General features: G+C 42.4%; 5 non-coding genes and 11 pseudogenes across 5 annotated transcripts; all 16 read right to left on the minus strand.

Moving 5' to 3' along the window:
• Positions 1-75: 75 nt before the first annotated feature.
• Positions 76-194, minus strand: LOC136734450 (uncharacterized; annotated as a pseudogene).
• Positions 195-404: 210 nt separating this feature from the next.
• LOC136734149 (5S ribosomal RNA) lies at positions 405-523 on the minus strand. The gene has a single exon (XR_010810470.1). It is a non-coding gene; the product is annotated as a 5S ribosomal RNA (ribosomal RNA).
• A 210-nt stretch (positions 524-733) lies between these two features.
• On the minus strand, positions 734-852 carry LOC136734061 (5S ribosomal RNA). Its single transcript, XR_010810440.1, has one exon. It is a non-coding gene; the product is annotated as a 5S ribosomal RNA (ribosomal RNA).
• A 215-nt stretch (positions 853-1067) lies between these two features.
• On the minus strand, positions 1068-1186 carry LOC136734267 (uncharacterized; annotated as a pseudogene).
• Positions 1187-1405: 219 nt separating this feature from the next.
• LOC136734289 (uncharacterized) lies at positions 1406-1524 on the minus strand (annotated as a pseudogene).
• A 221-nt stretch (positions 1525-1745) lies between these two features.
• On the minus strand, positions 1746-1864 carry LOC136733957 (uncharacterized; annotated as a pseudogene).
• A 215-nt stretch (positions 1865-2079) lies between these two features.
• LOC136734156 (uncharacterized) lies at positions 2080-2198 on the minus strand (annotated as a pseudogene).
• A 215-nt stretch (positions 2199-2413) lies between these two features.
• LOC136734404 (uncharacterized) lies at positions 2414-2532 on the minus strand (annotated as a pseudogene).
• A 220-nt stretch (positions 2533-2752) lies between these two features.
• On the minus strand, positions 2753-2871 carry LOC136734006 (5S ribosomal RNA). The gene has a single exon (XR_010810386.1). It is a non-coding gene; the product is annotated as a 5S ribosomal RNA (ribosomal RNA).
• Positions 2872-3096: 225 nt separating this feature from the next.
• LOC136734122 (uncharacterized) lies at positions 3097-3215 on the minus strand (annotated as a pseudogene).
• A 225-nt stretch (positions 3216-3440) lies between these two features.
• On the minus strand, positions 3441-3559 carry LOC136734483 (5S ribosomal RNA). The gene has a single exon (XR_010810502.1). It is a non-coding gene; the product is annotated as a 5S ribosomal RNA (ribosomal RNA).
• A 222-nt stretch (positions 3560-3781) lies between these two features.
• On the minus strand, positions 3782-3900 carry LOC136734451 (uncharacterized; annotated as a pseudogene).
• A 210-nt stretch (positions 3901-4110) lies between these two features.
• LOC136733996 (5S ribosomal RNA) lies at positions 4111-4229 on the minus strand. The gene has a single exon (XR_010810376.1). It is a non-coding gene; the product is annotated as a 5S ribosomal RNA (ribosomal RNA).
• A 216-nt stretch (positions 4230-4445) lies between these two features.
• LOC136734268 (uncharacterized) lies at positions 4446-4564 on the minus strand (annotated as a pseudogene).
• Positions 4565-4783: 219 nt separating this feature from the next.
• On the minus strand, positions 4784-4902 carry LOC136733917 (uncharacterized; annotated as a pseudogene).
• Positions 4903-5117: 215 nt separating this feature from the next.
• Positions 5118-5236, minus strand: LOC136733924 (uncharacterized; annotated as a pseudogene).
• Between the last annotated feature and the right edge of the window lie 11649 nt (positions 5237-16885).

Here is a 16885-nt window from a genome sequence, read left to right on the forward strand (position 1 = left end):
AATACTTCAATTATATCTCCTCCAGACAGAGAGAGAGTATTGAGAGCTACGATAAAGTTACCCAGGAGACGTAAAAGCTTGCAGCACTAGGTATTTCCAGGAGGTCTCACTTTCATGTACTGACCAGGTCCTGCCCCGTTTAGCTTCCGAGATCTGACGAGATCGGGCGCGTTCAGGATGGTGTGGCCGCAAGCCGAGATGCCTGGCTGCATGATGTCTCTTAAAGGCTGGCGGGTATTGACGGAACTGCCACCAAAAAAAAAAAAGAAAAATAGAGGGAAATATACCAGTGCAGCAAAGGGTGTTGAAAGTAGCCGGGTACGTGTACAATTCTTCAATTATATCTCCTGGAGACAGAAAGAGAGTATTAAGAGCTACGATGAAGTTACCCAGGAGACGTAAAAAGCTTGCAGCACCTGGTATTTCTAGGAGGTCTCCCATCCAAGTACTGACCAGGCCCTGCCCCGTTTAGCTTCCGAGATCTGACGAGATCGGGCGCATTCAGGACGGTTTGGCCGCAAGCCAAGAGGCCTGGCTGCATGATGTCTCTTAAAGGTTGGCGGGTATTGACGGAACTTTCTAGCAAAAAGAAAAAGAAAAATAGAGGGAAATATACCAGTGCAGCAAAGGGTGTTGAAAGTAGCCGGGTACGTGTACAATTCTTCAATTATATCTCCTGGAGACAGAAAGAGAGTATTAAGAGCTACGATGAAGTTACCCAGGAGACGTAAAAAGCTTGCAGCACCTGGTATTTCTAGGAGGTCTCCCATCCAAGTACTGACAAGGCCCTGCCCCGTTTAGCTTCCGAGATCTGACGAGATCGGGCGCATTCAGGACGGTGTGGCCGCAAGCCAAGAGGCCTGGCTGCATGATGTCTCTTAAAGGTTGGCGGGTATTGACGGAACTTCCAGCAAAAAAAAAAAAAAAAAAGAAAAATGGATGGAAAAATATCAGTGCAGCAAATGGTGTTGACAGTAGCTGGGTACGTGTACAATACTTCAATTATATCTCCTCCAGACAGATAGAGAGTATTAAGAGCTACGATAAAGTTACCCAGGAGACGTAAAAGCTTGCAGCACCAGGTATTTCCAGGAGGTCTCACATTCATGTACTGACCAGGTCCTGCCCCGTTTAGCTTCCGAGATCTGACGAGATCGGGCGCGTTCAGGATGGTGTGGCCGCAAGCCGAGATGCCTGGCTGCATGATGTCTCTTAAAGGCTGGCGGGTATTGACGGAATTTCCAGCAAAAAAAAAAAAAAAAAAATAGAAAAATGGAGGGAAAAATATCAGTGCAGGAAAGGGTGTTGAAAGTAGCCGGGTACGTGTACAATTCTTCAATTATGTCTTCTCCAGACAGAAAGAGAGTATTAAGAGCTACGATGAAGTTCCCCAGGAGACGTAAAAAGCTGGCAGCACCTGGTATTTCCAGGAGATCTCCCATCGAAGTACTGACCAGGCCCTGCCCCGTTTAGTTTCCGAGATCTGACGAGATCAGGCGCGTTCAGGACGGTGTGGCCGCAAGCCAAGAGGCCTGGCTGCATGATGTCTCTTAAAGGCTGGCGGGTATTGACGGAACTTCCAGCAAAAAATAAAAAATAAATAAATAGAAAAATGGAGGGAAAAATATCAGTGCAGGACAGGGTGTTGAAAGTAGCCGGGTACATGTACAATTCTTCAATTATATCTCCTCCAGACTGAATGAGAGTATTAAGAGCTACGCTGAAGTTACCCAGGAGATGTAAAAAGCTTTCAGCACCTGGTATTTCCAGGAGGTCAACCATCCAATTACTGACCAGGCCCTGCCCAGTTTTTCTTCCGAGATCTGACGAGATCTTGCGTCTTCAGGACGGTGTGGCCTCAAGCCAAGAGGCCTGGCTGCATGATGTCTCTTAAAGGCTGGAGGGTATTGATGGAACTTCCAGCAAGAAACAAAAGAAAAAAGAAAAATGGAGGGAAAAATATCAGTGCAGCAAAGCGTGTTGAAGGTAGCCGGGTACGTGTACAATTCTTCAATTATATCTCCTCCAGACAGATAGAGAGTATTAAGAGCTACGATAAAGTTACCCAGGAGACGTAAAAGCTTGCAGCACCAGGTATTTCCAGGAGGTCTCACATTCAAGTACTGACCAGGTCCTGCCCCGTTTAGCTTCCGAGATCTGACGAGATCGGGCGCGTTCAGGACGGTGTGGCCGCAAGCCGAGATGTCTGGCTGCATGATGTCTCTTAAAGGCTGGCGTGTATTGACGGAATTTCCAGCAAAAAAAAAAAAAAAAAAGAAAAATGGATGGAAAAATATCAGTGCAGGTAAGGGTGTTGAAAGTAGCCGGGTACGTGTACAATTCTTCAAATATATCTCCTCCAGACAGATAGAGAGTATTAAGAGCTACGATAAAGTTACCCAGGAGACGTAAAAGCTTGCAGCACCAGGTATTTCCAGGAGGTCTCACATTCATGTACTGACCAGGTCCTGCCCCGTTTAGCTTCCAAGATCTGACGAGATCGGGCGAGTTCAGGATGGTGTGGCCGCAAGCCGAGATGCCTGGCTGCATGATGTCTCTTAAAGGCTGGCGGGTATTGACGGAATTTCCAGCAAAAAAAAAAAAAAAAAAAATAGAAAACTGGAGGGAAAAATATCAGTGCAGGAAAGGGTGTTGAAAGTAGCCGGGTACGTGTACAATTCTTCAATTATATCTCCTGGAGACAGAAAGAGAGTATTAAGAGCTACGATGAAGTTACCCAGGAGACGTAAAAGGCTTGCAGCACCTGGTATTTCTAGGAGGTCTCCCATCCAAGTACTGACCAGGCCCTGCCCCGTTTAGCTTCCGAGATCTTACGAGATCGGGCGCATTCAGGACGGTGTGGCCACAAGCCGAAAGGCCTGGCTGCATGATGTCTCTTAAAGGTTGGCGGGTATTGACGGAACTTCCAGCAAAAAAAAAAAAAGAAAAAAAGAAAAAAGAAAAATGGATGGAAAAATATCAGTGCAGCAAAGGGTGTTGACAGTAGCTGGGTACGTGTGCAATTCTTCAATTATATCTCCTCCAGACAGAAAGAAAGAACTAAGAGCTACGATAAAGTTACCCAGGAGACGTAAAATCTTGCAGCACCAGGTATTTCCAGGAGGTCTCCCATCCAAGTACTGACCAGGTCCTGCCCCGTTTAGCTTCCGAGATCTTACGAGATCGGGCGCATTCAGGACGGTGTGGCCACAAGCCGAAAGGCCTGGCTGCATGATGTCTCTTAAAGGTTGGCGGGTATTGACGGAACTTCCAGCAAAAAAAAAAAAAGAAAAAAAGAAAAAAGAAAAATGGATGGAAAAATATCAGTGCAGCAAAGGGTGTTGACAGTAGCTGGATACGTGTACAATTCTTCAATTATATCTCCTCCAGACAGAGAGAGAGTATTGAGAGCTACGATAAAGTTACCCAGGAGACGTAAAAGCTTGCAGCACCTGGTATTTCTAGGAGGTCTCCCATCCAAGTACTGACCAGGCCCTGCCCCGTTTAGCTTCCGAGATCTGACGAGATCGGGCGCATTCAGGACGGTGTGGCCACAAGCCGAAAGGCCTGGCTGCATGATGTCTCTTAAAGGTTGGCGGGTATTGACAGAACTTCCAGCAAAAAAAAAAAAAGAAAAAAAAAAAGAAAAATGGATGGAAAAATATCAGTGCAGCAAAGGGTGTTGACAGTAGCTGGGTACGTGTACAATACTTCAATTATATCTCCTCCAGACAGAGAGAGAGTATTGAGAGCTACGATAAAGTTACCCAGGAGACGTAAAAGCTTGCAGCACTAGGTATTTCCAGGAGGTCTCACTTTCATGTACTGACCAGGTCCTGCCCCGTTTAGCTTCCGAGATCTGACGAGATCGGGCGCGTTCAGGATGGTGTGGCCGCAAGCCGAGATGCCTGGCTGCATGATGTCTCTTAAAGGCTGGCGGGTATTGACGGAACTGCCACCAAAAAAAAAAAAGAAAAATAGAGGGAAATATACCAGTGCAGCAAAGGGTGTTGAAAGTAGCCGGGTACGTGTACAATTCTTCAATTATATCTCCTGGAGACAGAAAGAGAGTATTAAGAGCTACGATTAAGTTACCCAGGAGACGTAAAAAGCTTGCAGCACCTGGTATTTCTAGGAGGTCTCCCATCCAAGTACTGACCAGGCCCTGCCCCGTTTTGCTTCCGAGATCTGACGAGATCGGGCGCATTCAGGACGGTGTGGCCGCAAGCCAAGAGGCCTGGCTGCATGATGTCTCTTAAAGGTTGGCGGGTATTGACGGAACTTCCAGCAAAAAAAAAAAAAAAAAAAGAAAAATGGATGGAAAAATATCAGTGCAGCAAATGGTGTTGACAGTAGCTGGGTACGTGTACAATACTTCAATTATATCTCCTCCAGACAGATAGAGAGTATTAAGAGCTACGATAAAGTTACCCAGGAGACGTAAAAGCTTGCAGCACCAGGTATTTCCAGGAGGTCTCACATTCATGTACTGACCAGGTCCTGCCCCGTTTAGCTTCCGAGATCTGACGAGATCGGGCGCGTTCAGGATGGTGTGGCCGCAAGCCGAGATGCCTGGCTGCATGATGTCTCTTAAAGGCTGGCGGGTATTGACGGAATTTCCAGCAAAAAAAAAAAAAAAAAAATAGAAAAATGGAGGGAAAAATATCAGTGCAGCAAAGGGTGTTGAAAGTAGCCGGGTACGTGTACAATTCTTCAATTATGTCTTCTCCAGACAGAAAGAGAGTATTAAGAGCTACGATGAAGTTCCCCAGGAGACGTAAAAAGCTGGCAGCACCTGGTATTTCCAGGAGATCTCCCATCGAAGTACTGACCAGGCCCTGCCCCGTTTAGTTTCCGAGATCTGACGAGATCGGGCGCGTTCAGGACTTTGTGTCCGCAAGCCGAGAGGCCTGGCTGCATGATGTCTCTTAAAGGCTGGAGGTTATTGACGGAACTTCCAGCAAAATAAAAAAGAAAAAAGAAAAATGGAGGGAAAAATATCAGTGCAGCAAAGGGTGTTGAAAGTAGCCGGGTATGTGTACAATTCTTCAATTATATCTCCTCCAGACAGAAAGAGAGTATTTAGAGCTACGATAAAGTTACCCAGGAGACGAAATAACTTGCAGCACCTGATATCTCCAGGAGGTCACCCATCCAAGTACTGACGAACCCTTGCCCCGTTTAGCTTCCGAGATCTGATGAGATTGGGCGCGTTCAGGACGGTGTGGCCGCAAGCCAAGAGGCCTGGCTGCATGATGTCTCTTAAAGGCTGACGGGTATTGACGGAACTTCCAGCAAAAAAAAAATGGATAAAGAAAAATGGAGGGAAAAATATCAGTGCAGCAATGGGTGTTGAAAGTAGCCGGGTACGTGTACAATACTTCAATTATATCTCCTCCAGACAGAAAGAGAGTATTAAGAGCTACGATGAACTCACCTAAAGGATTATTAGGAACACCATACTAATACTGTGTTTGACCCTCTTTCGCCTTCAGAACTGCTTTAATTCTACATGGCATTGATTCAACAAGGTGCTGAAAGCATTCTTTAGAAATGTTGGCCCATATTGATAGGATAGCATCTTGCAGTTGATGGAGATTTGTGGGATGCACATCCAGGGCACGAAGCTCCCGTTCCACCACATCCCAAAGATGCTCTATTGGGTTGAGATCTGGTGACTGTGGGGGCCAGTTTAGTACAGTGAACTCATTGTCATGTTCAAGAAACCAATTTGAAATGATTCGACCTTTGTGACATGGTGCATTATCCTGCTGGAAGTAGCCATCAGAGGATGGGTACATGGTGGTCAAAAAGGGATGGACATGGTCAGAAACAATGCTCAGGTAGGCCGTAGCATTTAAACGATGCCCAATTGGCACTAAGGGGCCTAAAGTGTGCCAAGAAGACATCCCCCACACCATTACACCACCACCACCAGCCTGCACAGTGGTAACAAGACATGATGGATCCATGTTCTCATTCTGTTTACGCCAAATTCTGACTCTACCATCTGAATGTCTCACCTCTTTTTCCTATTTGTAGTGGAGATGAGTGGTACCCGGTGGGGTCTTCTGCTGTTGTAGCCCATCCGCCTCAAGGTTGTACGTGTTGTGGCTTCACAAATGCTTTGCTGCATACCTCGTTTGTAACGAGTGGTTATTTCAGTCAAAGTTGCTCTTCTATCAGCTTGAATCAGTCGGCCCATTCTCCTCTGACCTCTAGCATCAACAAGGCATTTTCGCCCACAGGACTGCCGCATACTGGATGTTTTTCCCTTTTCACACCATTCTTTGTAAACCCTAGAAATGGTTGTGCGTGAAAATCCCAGTAACTGAGCAGATTGTGAAATACTCAGACCGGCCCGTCTGGCACCAACAACCATGCCACGCTCAAAATTGCTTAAATCACCTTTCATTCCCATTCAGACATTCAGTTTGGAGTTCAGGAGATTGTCTTGACCAGGACCACACCCCTAAATGCATTGAAGCAACTGCCATGTGATTGGTTGATTAGATAATTGCATTAATGAGAAATTGAACAGGTGTTCCTAATAATCCTTTAGGTGAGTGTATATGTATGTATGTTTATGTATGTCCAATTGCTTTGACAATACAAATGAAATGAATTGAGAGAGAGAGAGAGAGAGAGAGAGGAATATGAGCTCCTAAAAAACATTTGTTTTTATACATAAGCGGATTTAATTTGTGATTTACAAATGAATATATAGCACTATAAACATACACAGAAGACATGGAATAGAAATTCAGAAGAAAAAGTATTCAAAAAATAATAATTTTAAGAGAAACACAAAAAGAAGAAAGCAGAGAGACAGTTCAGGAAGAAAAGTCAGAAAAGAAAAGCTGAAGACAAGAATTGGAGGTAAGAGACAAATAATTAAACAAAAAAATATGTATTAATAAAATAAATAAGCATTCTCAGTAGTTGACTCAGCCAATGAAAATGCAGAGCTCCGATTTGAATAGAGTGACAGTAGGAGAGAGCCCAACTGCCACTGAGACTGATAGAAATCTATCGAACAGCAGTCTGACTGCAGAGCTGCCTTTTGAAATCCGATACCCTGAAGACATTCGCTCTGCACAGGCTAAGAAGGACTACAAACAAGCTGTGATGAGAGCATCTCCTGAGACCCTCATCCTAGACTACACCGGTAAAGGAGAAAACAGGGTCAAGAACAATCTACTGTTCTACACTCAGTACCCCACCGCCTTTCACAAAACCCTGTGCCAGACATACCCCAATAACAACAAGAGGGGCATTAGCAGAGGCAGGCAGATCTCAGTGCTGGTAGAGAAAGACACAGACAGTGTGATGCTCACTTTTAATGTATACCACAACGGGACCATCATGGTGCAGGACAGCGAGAGCAGCCTGGACCAATTATCTCTCGGCTTCCACACCTCAAAGCAGCAGACTGAGGTAGAGAAACACAAGCCAGAGCCAGCCACCCTGCAGTCTGCCCCCAGCCACACGGAGCCAGACAGTGCCCCATCTCCCACAGACTGCCCCCCTGTCTACCCAAACTCTCCAGCAACATTAAAACACTAAAGGAATGCCTATCAGTGCTGGAGCTGAAGTTTGCGGAGTTCAGGGACTAAAGATGCACCACAAGGCTGAGATCCATAAGCTGAGAGCAGCAGTGAGAGACCAGGAGGAGCAGAGCCAAACCCTGAGGACGGAGCTGCACAGAGCGAGGGAGGAGCTGACCAGGACACCCCAGCACAGCCAGCTGAGGAGCCTGCAGAGCCAGCTGGAGAAGCTAAGAGAGGAGCACAGAGACTGCACTGCACTGACCCCACAACACCTACAACCCCTGACGCACCCACTGACGCACCCACTGATCCACCCACACTCCCCACCACTCCTGACACCCCCACTATCACCAGACCTGCCACTAATACACAAACCCCTGAAACGCCACTCCCCTAAAACACACCCGCTGCCCCCACCACTCCCGACGCAAAACCCGGAGTGGCAGGTCAACACAGAGGTGGTCATTCTGAGCGACTCCAATGGGAAGTTCCTGGATGAGAGGCGCCTCTTCCCTGGGCGAAAAGTGAAAAAGCTTTGGTGCCCGACAGCACAGAGAGCCCTGGAGCTGCTCTCCAAGAGGAGGCTGTGCCAGGTCAAACACATCCTCATCCACACCGGCACTAACGACCTGAGTGCCCGCAGGGGCGATGTGGCCTCAGCCCTGAGACAGGTGGCAAAGAAAGCCACAGAGGAATTCCAAACTGCCAAAATCACCATCTCCACACTGCTGCCCCGCACAGACGTGCCCCTGCACATCACCCAGGCCATCAACGCAGAAGTATCCCGAAGATGTGCCCTCCTCCCCAACGTCCACCTGGCACACCACTGAGACATCCAGCCACATCACCTGTATGACCACGTCCACCTCAACAAGACGGGTGTGAGGAAGGTCCGTTTTTAGTGTTTCTCTGAACACATCCAAGCTTACCTAGGCGCTACATATTATTTTCAATTACCCGTAATTCTGATCTGTATTTTGGCTTGTTAATAGAAGTTATTGAAGTTGGACTCCTAATTCAAAATAACCAATATGTATCTCAACGTAATTTACTGACAGACATCACTCTTTATCACTTTCACTTTTGAAGGAACTGCTTTGTATTCTGTGTATTGTTTTATTGTAGTGCTGCTTCCTTTCTTGGCCAGGTTTTACTTGCAAAAGTGATTTTATTCTCAATGTAAGCTCAAAGTCAAATAGTTTAAATAAGAAAACAATGTATTGAAATGTGAACATCATGAACCTGTGTAATTGTGCTGAAGGACAAGCACTGAAAGCAGAGAGAATTTTGTGTTTGGCATTGAATAGCCTTAAAGAAAACTATGCCGTTTTTGGAAACTTTCATATTTAAGTTGAATGTAGGCAAAAACATTCCAGTCACTCTGAAGAGAGAATACAGTTTACTGTTCGAATAAGTAGCCCCTGAATTGAAGATAAAAATCAAAAGTGCTGTTCGTAATTAGTTTACACTTTTACATCAGATGTCTTGTTTTTGCGTTCCAAATTGAGGAGTTGTGGCATATAATGTAAATGAAGTTACTTCACTAGTAGTGCGATTTCTACGTTGTGTATGTGTGTTTGTATATATGAACTCATACATTTTTTAAAGATTGTATTTGGAAAACAAATTCAGGTATAGCACGTGTCCCCCTTTTGAATGGGTTCTATATATAACATTTTAAAACGAATGGTTCTGTGTAGAACGCTATGTTTGGGGGTTCTTCATGTAACCCCTTTGAAGGGGTTCTACATAGAACCATAAAGGGATCCACCAGAGCGATTACTCGAGGAACCCTTTATGGTTCTGTGCAGAACAATTTCTTCTAAGAGTGTGGAGTGTCGCCACACAATTTCTCTCAGAGGGCTTTTGACCAATGGCAATCCAATCCTGAATGACGTCACCACTATCCTGTTGTACTTTATGGGAGAGATGTATTAAGTAGTTTATAATGAGAAGAATAACAATAATCACCTGTTTTTCATAGGTTTTGTATCCATGGTCTCCTTCATATTAGGAAAGGAAGTTGATCCATAGCCTACTCAGAGACAACTGAGAGTTGGTCTCTGAGCAGCAGCACAAAGGGGTCGAGTCTCTCAATGTCCGTGTGTTGGAGATATTCCACCATATTGGTCCCAGCCTTTAAAACAATGTTAAAGAAGATGTTAAAGATATTGTAGAAATATATTGCAGAAGAGCAGAACTACAATCACACTTTTTCAATGCTATTGCTGTTTTCTACCTCCCTGGTGAGGTACCAATGCGGGAAGTTTGAGAGAGTATTTCTAAAATGTGTATGATCCAATACACACAGTTATTTAAAAAGCTGACGTCTTGTACATGCTCACCAGAACCAAGCCTAATTAAATAACACATTTAATATTAAATAAGTACATGTGCAGTAGCCACTTGGACAATTACAGATCCCCAGGTCAAAACACAACAGAAAGACATGGAAGATCGTATTTTCAAATCACATCTGTGGCCCCCATAACTGTAATTTGGTATTAGTGGGTCAAAGGATTTATTTGGTTCAAGTGATAATAAGATCATATTTTGAAAACAAACACTACAGGATGTCATATTTAAAATGACTGTGAGTACCTTTCTTTAGTGACGGTTCTGAGGGGGGCAGGGATTAGTTGAGTGTGCTAATTGGAGCTGTGAAGTGTGCAGAGAAAATACAAATGTTTTCTTTTAATATGAAAACAAAGAACTTTTTTTTAACACCGACCTGGGATTGTGTTTCTTTCCAAGTTTCCTTATTGTTTCTGAGAAGAGACTGTTCACTTGCAAAGTGAACTGGACCCGTGTGACTCGCAGGTAAGGAGAGCCCGTGTTGAACTAAGATGGCTACAGTGAGTTTTCCTGGACAAAGCTCGGGCAAAGGATAGCGCAGAGTGCACCTGCACCTGAGATTGTGTTGAGAAGCTTTGTGATAAGAGCAGGTAAAGAGGGAAAAGAAACACAAGTATTTTCTTTGTTTGAAGAACACATTTTGTTTTAACTGAAACGGGACTACAACTTTTGAAAGGGAAATAGTTGCTAGTGCACTGTATTTTTATTGAGTTTATTAGAAGAAAAAAGCTTATATTTTGGACAGAACGAACTCATTTGGCATGCAACTAGCAGCAAACGATGAGAAGCAAACAAAACAGCAAGTTAGCAAGTTACAGTCTGTCCTAGGTCCGGGGGTGCTTATGGTTGTTTATGGGTTCCCTTACCTTAGCCAGTGTCATGTACGGGTGTCCGTACCTTACTGGAGTGTTTGTTTTTATTATAATATATATACATAATATAATATATAATAATGTAATATTTCAGATAAATCGTCACAGTGAGTGACACCAGCATTATTGGTTTTTTGAGAAATAAAAAAACAGAATGTAGAGAAGAAAATGTTGGAAGGAAGTTGGGAGAAAGACTGGTCTCCGAAGGAGCACCGGGACTGGTGGAAGCAACAACAACCAGATAAGACAGAGAAAGGAATTGTGATATTGTGTCAGGTTGGTGAGAATCAAGAAAAGAAAATAACAGAAATGGAAGATCATCATAAACAGTAATGTGAATTGAGAGAAGAAGTTGTGAAAAATACGATAGAATTAATAGAACTACAAGGCAAATTAGAAGGGCAAGAAAAGTGGTCAGAAAAGGTGAAGGTGTAGGTGCGCGATGTGCTGCCGTGTTAGGAGCGCGTCGCGACACAGATCACTCCGAGGACGACAGGCCCGATTGGGATGATTTAGATCGCAAAGCATGGGAATATGAAAAAGGAGGTTTTGCTAGCGCTCCTCCCCCATATAATCCGGAATATAAATCAATCACTGATTTTGGTTATAATAATACATTGTATCCAGATCTGACCGCTCTGAAAACGGTCCCAGCTGCACCCATGCAAGTCAAAACTAGACAGAGTAAAGAGGAAGGTCAATCAATAGTCTATACGACTAAAACCCATGTCCCCTTCTCCCCAGGAGAAAAAGAAATGATATGGGCGTCCCTCCCAAAATTAAAACCAAACCAGGGTAACACAACTTTTTGGGATATTCTAGATGAAAAGATGGTTATTCACCTCCTTCACCCGCACGATGTACACATCATCGTGAAGGCTAAATGTCCGCCCAACATTTGGATACAGTTACTACGAGAATATCAGACCGGGGAGTGGGCTAATGTAGCCTCTACAGATGAGGAGGAAATAACAGAACTTTTTCACAATGGATCAAGAAAACTGAGATAGTGAAATAATGAAATAATCGAGTGGGATTATTTGACATTTTATTCTAAATAATCATAAGCTTAAATAATAAGTTATAAGGGCTGTTTGAGACACTGCAGGGTCAATAAAACATGCCACAGATCGGATATCTGAATTATCTTTAGATATCAATGTGTATGTGCTTTGTGTGTTTATGTATATGTATAGTTTGAAGGTGATATAAGGTAAATGTCTATGTTTTGGCAATCATTTTAGAATTATATTTAAAAATGTAACAACAGATTTATCATATTCATGAGGATCTTTGGCTCTATACAGAGTGCCTCAAGCATCAGAAATCAGAAAGAAAGACTATTATAAGAAAAGTAATCCAAAATATACATTGAATAAACAGATGGATAATAATAGTAATACATAAATAGTCATGGTGTCTCCACAAGAAGAACCAGAATTTGTTTGTTAAACATCATGTTATGGACAAGCTCTGTCAAAAGTCAAATTCAAGGAAACGAAAGGCTAGAAGAGAGCCTGGTGCAGCCCTGACAGCCTGTGAAAGCAGGAGAATGTAAACAGTCTGGTGACATGTTACAGTCTTTCAGAAAATGTTTGGTTATTGGTGCCTAGCATATAATACCTGAAATGAAAGTCAAAGTAGACCATGGTTTTAAGATGAGTGATGTAGGAAAAGGGTAAGATACCGCAGAAGTATAAGATTACAACTATAGAATAAGTAAGCTCAAGTAATATAAAATGCTTTACAGGAGAAAAGTAAGAATGGAAAGGGAGAGTAAAAGAGAAGGTGTCCTAGGATTATGGGAATCATTATTGAGATCAATGGCCTATTGGCTAATATTTTGTTAGGTACATATATGACTTCAATAAACGAATAATGGAGTGACATCTGTATAAATATAAATAAAACATATTGATAAAAAAACCTGAATACATTTCTTGTAAGAAATTAAGAATAGGAGAAAGAATAGCTGTTAGAATGCAGAGCAATGTTAACCAAAGTTGAAGAGGGTTTGAGTAAGTTGACGAGGGTCTGAGTAAGTTGATAAGGCTTGGGAAGCAGGAAAAGGTGAGTTTGATGTGTGTGAGACAAATGTGCTGCCACTTTTAGCACAGAGAGCTTCTGATGGTGATTGAATGAAACGTGGGAAAATAAATAAACTTGATGTAGGATAAATGAATAAATAATTGAATGAGATATGAGCCGCAGAGACCTCCCACATTGGAAAGTGGACTACAGCAGATAATCCTCTCCTCTCCCAGGGCAGGGTGATTAAGTGGGGACGCGTGTGAAGAGTGCAGGTGGACCCAGGTGAGTTGTGAAAGAAAGAAGAAACAAAAATAATAAGGCACGCGTGCAAACAATCAAAATAATACTAAGTGAATAACAAATTAAACAATAAAGTGAAAGATAATCAACACACAAAATAATGGCAATATAGAACCAAACAAAATACACAAGCCATATTGCATAAAGTGAAGTGAAATATAAATATAATAAGTAATGGTGATTAAGGAGCTAATTAACACCGTCCGTGACATTTACATTGGTTGGGTGTGTGTTTTATTGAAATACAAAATAATTCTATTTTTCCGAAGTGCTGAACTTTAATACAGTCTAGAAAGATTAATATTTTTTGTCTTGGGCTATATTATTATTACCATAGTTTTTCTATTGTATAAGTATCTTGGAGTAGAGGCATAGGTGGGCATGTGGGCAGAGGAGTAGGAAGGCCGGTCAAGCAAATAAGCTTGCTAAGGTACGCAGCAGCAGCAAGCAGCCCCCACATCCAGCCAGCCAGCCAGTCTGGCTGGCAGTGACTGAGTGGTTGACAGACGGCAAGCAACGGAATGTACGTGCTCTGTGATGTCATAGCAGTCAGCTGAGAGAGGCTCGTGATGTCATGGCTGAGCTGGCTGGCTGGCTGGCGGGCTGGCTGGCTCTGTGTGTGTGTGTGTTTGTGTGTGTGTCTGTTTTTCTGTTTGTCAGTCTGTCTGTCTGTCTCTCTCTCCCTCTCAATTCATTTGTATTGTCAAAAGCAATTGGACATACATACATTCATACATATATATATATATATATATATATATATATATATATATACATACATACATACATGCTAGAAAGTCATTACTATGTTATCTTAAAGGCTAACTAAGCAGAACATATATCATTATCGAACAGAGTTCATAGGTCTATACATGGTATTAGGGAACAGGCACGTAGGTCATTCTGTTTGACATTGTCTCCAAGGTTCTCATTGTAAATAACAAAGAGAAATCAAACTACCTTATGGCCTCCTGACCTTCTAGCTTGACCTTATCTTTCTTAAGTATACAAGAGAGAAAAACAGTTGTGAGAAAAGAATTTCTAACTTTCCTTCCACACATACATACATACATACATACATACATACATACAAACCAGAGGCATGCAAAAAAATATAAAGAGGAAGAAAATGTTGTATAGCACATACAAAAGGGATGGTGATGAAACAAAATACATAGAATATGTTGAGCTGCAAAGAGATCTTAAGAGAGGGATCAGGAAAGCAAAGAGGGAAATAGAAAGAAACATAGCTCTTGGAGCTACAACCAATGCAATGAGCTTTTTTCAAAATTACAACAGCAAGCGGTCAATTAAGGAGGAGGTGAAACAGATAAAGGGCAAAAATGGAGGTATCTTGGAAAACGAACAAGATGTGGCAAATATTCTAAATGAGTATTTCACAGAGGTTTGTACAAAAGAAAAAACAGATGACATGCCACAGGTTGACAATCAATCCAGTCAAACCCTAAGAGAGATCAGGATAAATGAGGAGGAGGTACTAAAGGGACTAGCAGAATTAAAATCAAACAAATCACCTGGGCCAGATGGGATATTTCCAACAGTACTTAAAGAAATGAGGGAAATTATGTATAGGCCGTTAACTCGATTATTTCAAATGACACTTAGAACAGGGGATGTTCCCACTGACTGGAAGACAGCAAATTTCATACCAATCCACAAGAAAGGGGACAAAACTGAGCCAGGAAATTACAGACCAATCAGTCTCACCTGCATCACCTGTAAAATGTTGGAAAAAATGATTAGACAGAAAATAGAGGAGCATCTCAATGAAAACCATATTCTTGGAGATAGTCAACATGGGTTTAGACGAGGCAGATCATGTCTTACTAACTTAATACATTTTTTTGAACATGCAACTGCAGCTGTAGATCACGTGAAAGCATATGATATGATATACTTAGATTTCCAAAAAGCTTTTGATAAGGTTCCACACCAAAGACTGATCCTCAAATTGGAAGCTGTAGGCATTCAGGGTCATGTAAGTAGATGGATTATGAACTGGTTGATGTATAGGAAACAGATTAGAGGAGTCACTTCTAACTGGAGTGAGGTTGTTAGTGGAGTTCCACAGGGATCAGTACTAGGGCCTTTGCTTTTTCTAATCTATATTAATGATCTGGACTCTGGGATACTTAGCAACCTTGTCAAATTTGCAGATGATACTAAAATAGGTGGCTTAGCAGATACAATCTTGGCAGCACATGCTATTCAGAGGAACTTAGATAAATTCAGTTGTGGGCTGACACCTGGCAAATGAAATTCAATGTGGACAAGTGCAAGGTAATACATGCAGTAAAACAAAAATGTCCACTATAATTACACTATGGGAGGTACAGATCTAGATGAAGTAATGCATGAGAAAGACCTAGGAATCTATGTGGATTCACTTTCTCCATCCAAACAATGTGAGGAAGCAATACAAAAGGCATACAGAATGCTAGGGTATATCGTCAAAAGTGTAGAATTTAAAACAAGGGAAGTAATGTTAAGACTGTACAATGCGCTAGACCTCATCTGGAATACTGTGTACAGTTCTGGGCACCACACTTCAAGAAGGATATTGCTGCTTTAGAGACAGTTCAGAGGAGAGCAACCAGACTTATTCCAGGTCTGAAGGGAAAGTCCTACTCGGAGAGACTGAGGGAACTGAACCTTTTCACCCTGGAACAGAGGAGATTACGTGGGGACTTGATCCAAGTCTTCAAAATCATGAAAGGTTCCTCAAACCAGAGGAGCTTTTCCAGATCAGCAGGGACACACGCACCAGGGGACAACAAATGGAAATTGGGCTTCAAGGCATTCAAGATGGAAAGTGGTAGAAGCTGAAAGTTTGGGAACATTTAAAAATAGACTGGATAGGATCCATGGATCACTTAGATATTAATGGACACCAAACGAGCATGATGGGTCGAATGGCCTCCTCTCGTTTGTAAACTTTCTTATGTTCTTATGTTCTTATGTTCTTATGAATGTTCCCTAAGCAAGTTTCAAATGTTCCCTAATTTATGTTACAAATGTGCCTTAGCACCTCTCTCTCTCTCTCTCTCTCTCTCTCTGTCTCAATTCAGTGCATTTGTATTGTCAAAGCAATTGGACATGCATACATACATACATACATATATATGGAAAATAAACAATATGTGTACATCTCTGCATTAATGGTGCCCTAACAGATGTGCAAGTTACATGACAGACAGACAGACAGACACTCACACACACTTTCACACACACACACACACACACACACTTTCACAGACAGACAGACAGACACACACACACACACACACACACACACACACACACTTGTATACCTGACACGTATAGAAGACTGGATAGGGAGATATAAATAGCAATGGGGAGACTCTTGTACTTGGTGTGGCTCTATCCATATAGTGGGGCCAGCAGCCACTTAGCAGGTGTAGCAATAGAAGCTCAGCCTGGGGAGACTGGATTTAGCATTTCCTCTCCATTTTGATAAGTATCCATAATCATTTCTGCAAAATACTTCTATGATACCTATGTATGTTTTTTACTTGTACTATATTATACTATCAAGTATCAGTGTACACATACAATGTGACCTGTTACATTAATACAGAGGCCACGGAAGGCCAGATCAGTAATAGCCACTGTCCCCTGATATTACACTTTTTTACAATCACTTTGGCACTCATTTCAGAACCTTGATGTCATTTTTCAAAACTCTAGACACAAAACTCACACCCGATGATCAAAATGCACATTTTTCAATTGCTT

The sequence above is a fragment of the Amia ocellicauda genome, unplaced genomic scaffold, assembly GCF_036373705.1.
Source record: "Amia ocellicauda isolate fAmiCal2 unplaced genomic scaffold, fAmiCal2.hap1 HAP1_SCAFFOLD_38, whole genome shotgun sequence".
Taxonomy (NCBI): Eukaryota; Metazoa; Chordata; class Actinopteri; order Amiiformes; family Amiidae; genus Amia; species Amia ocellicauda.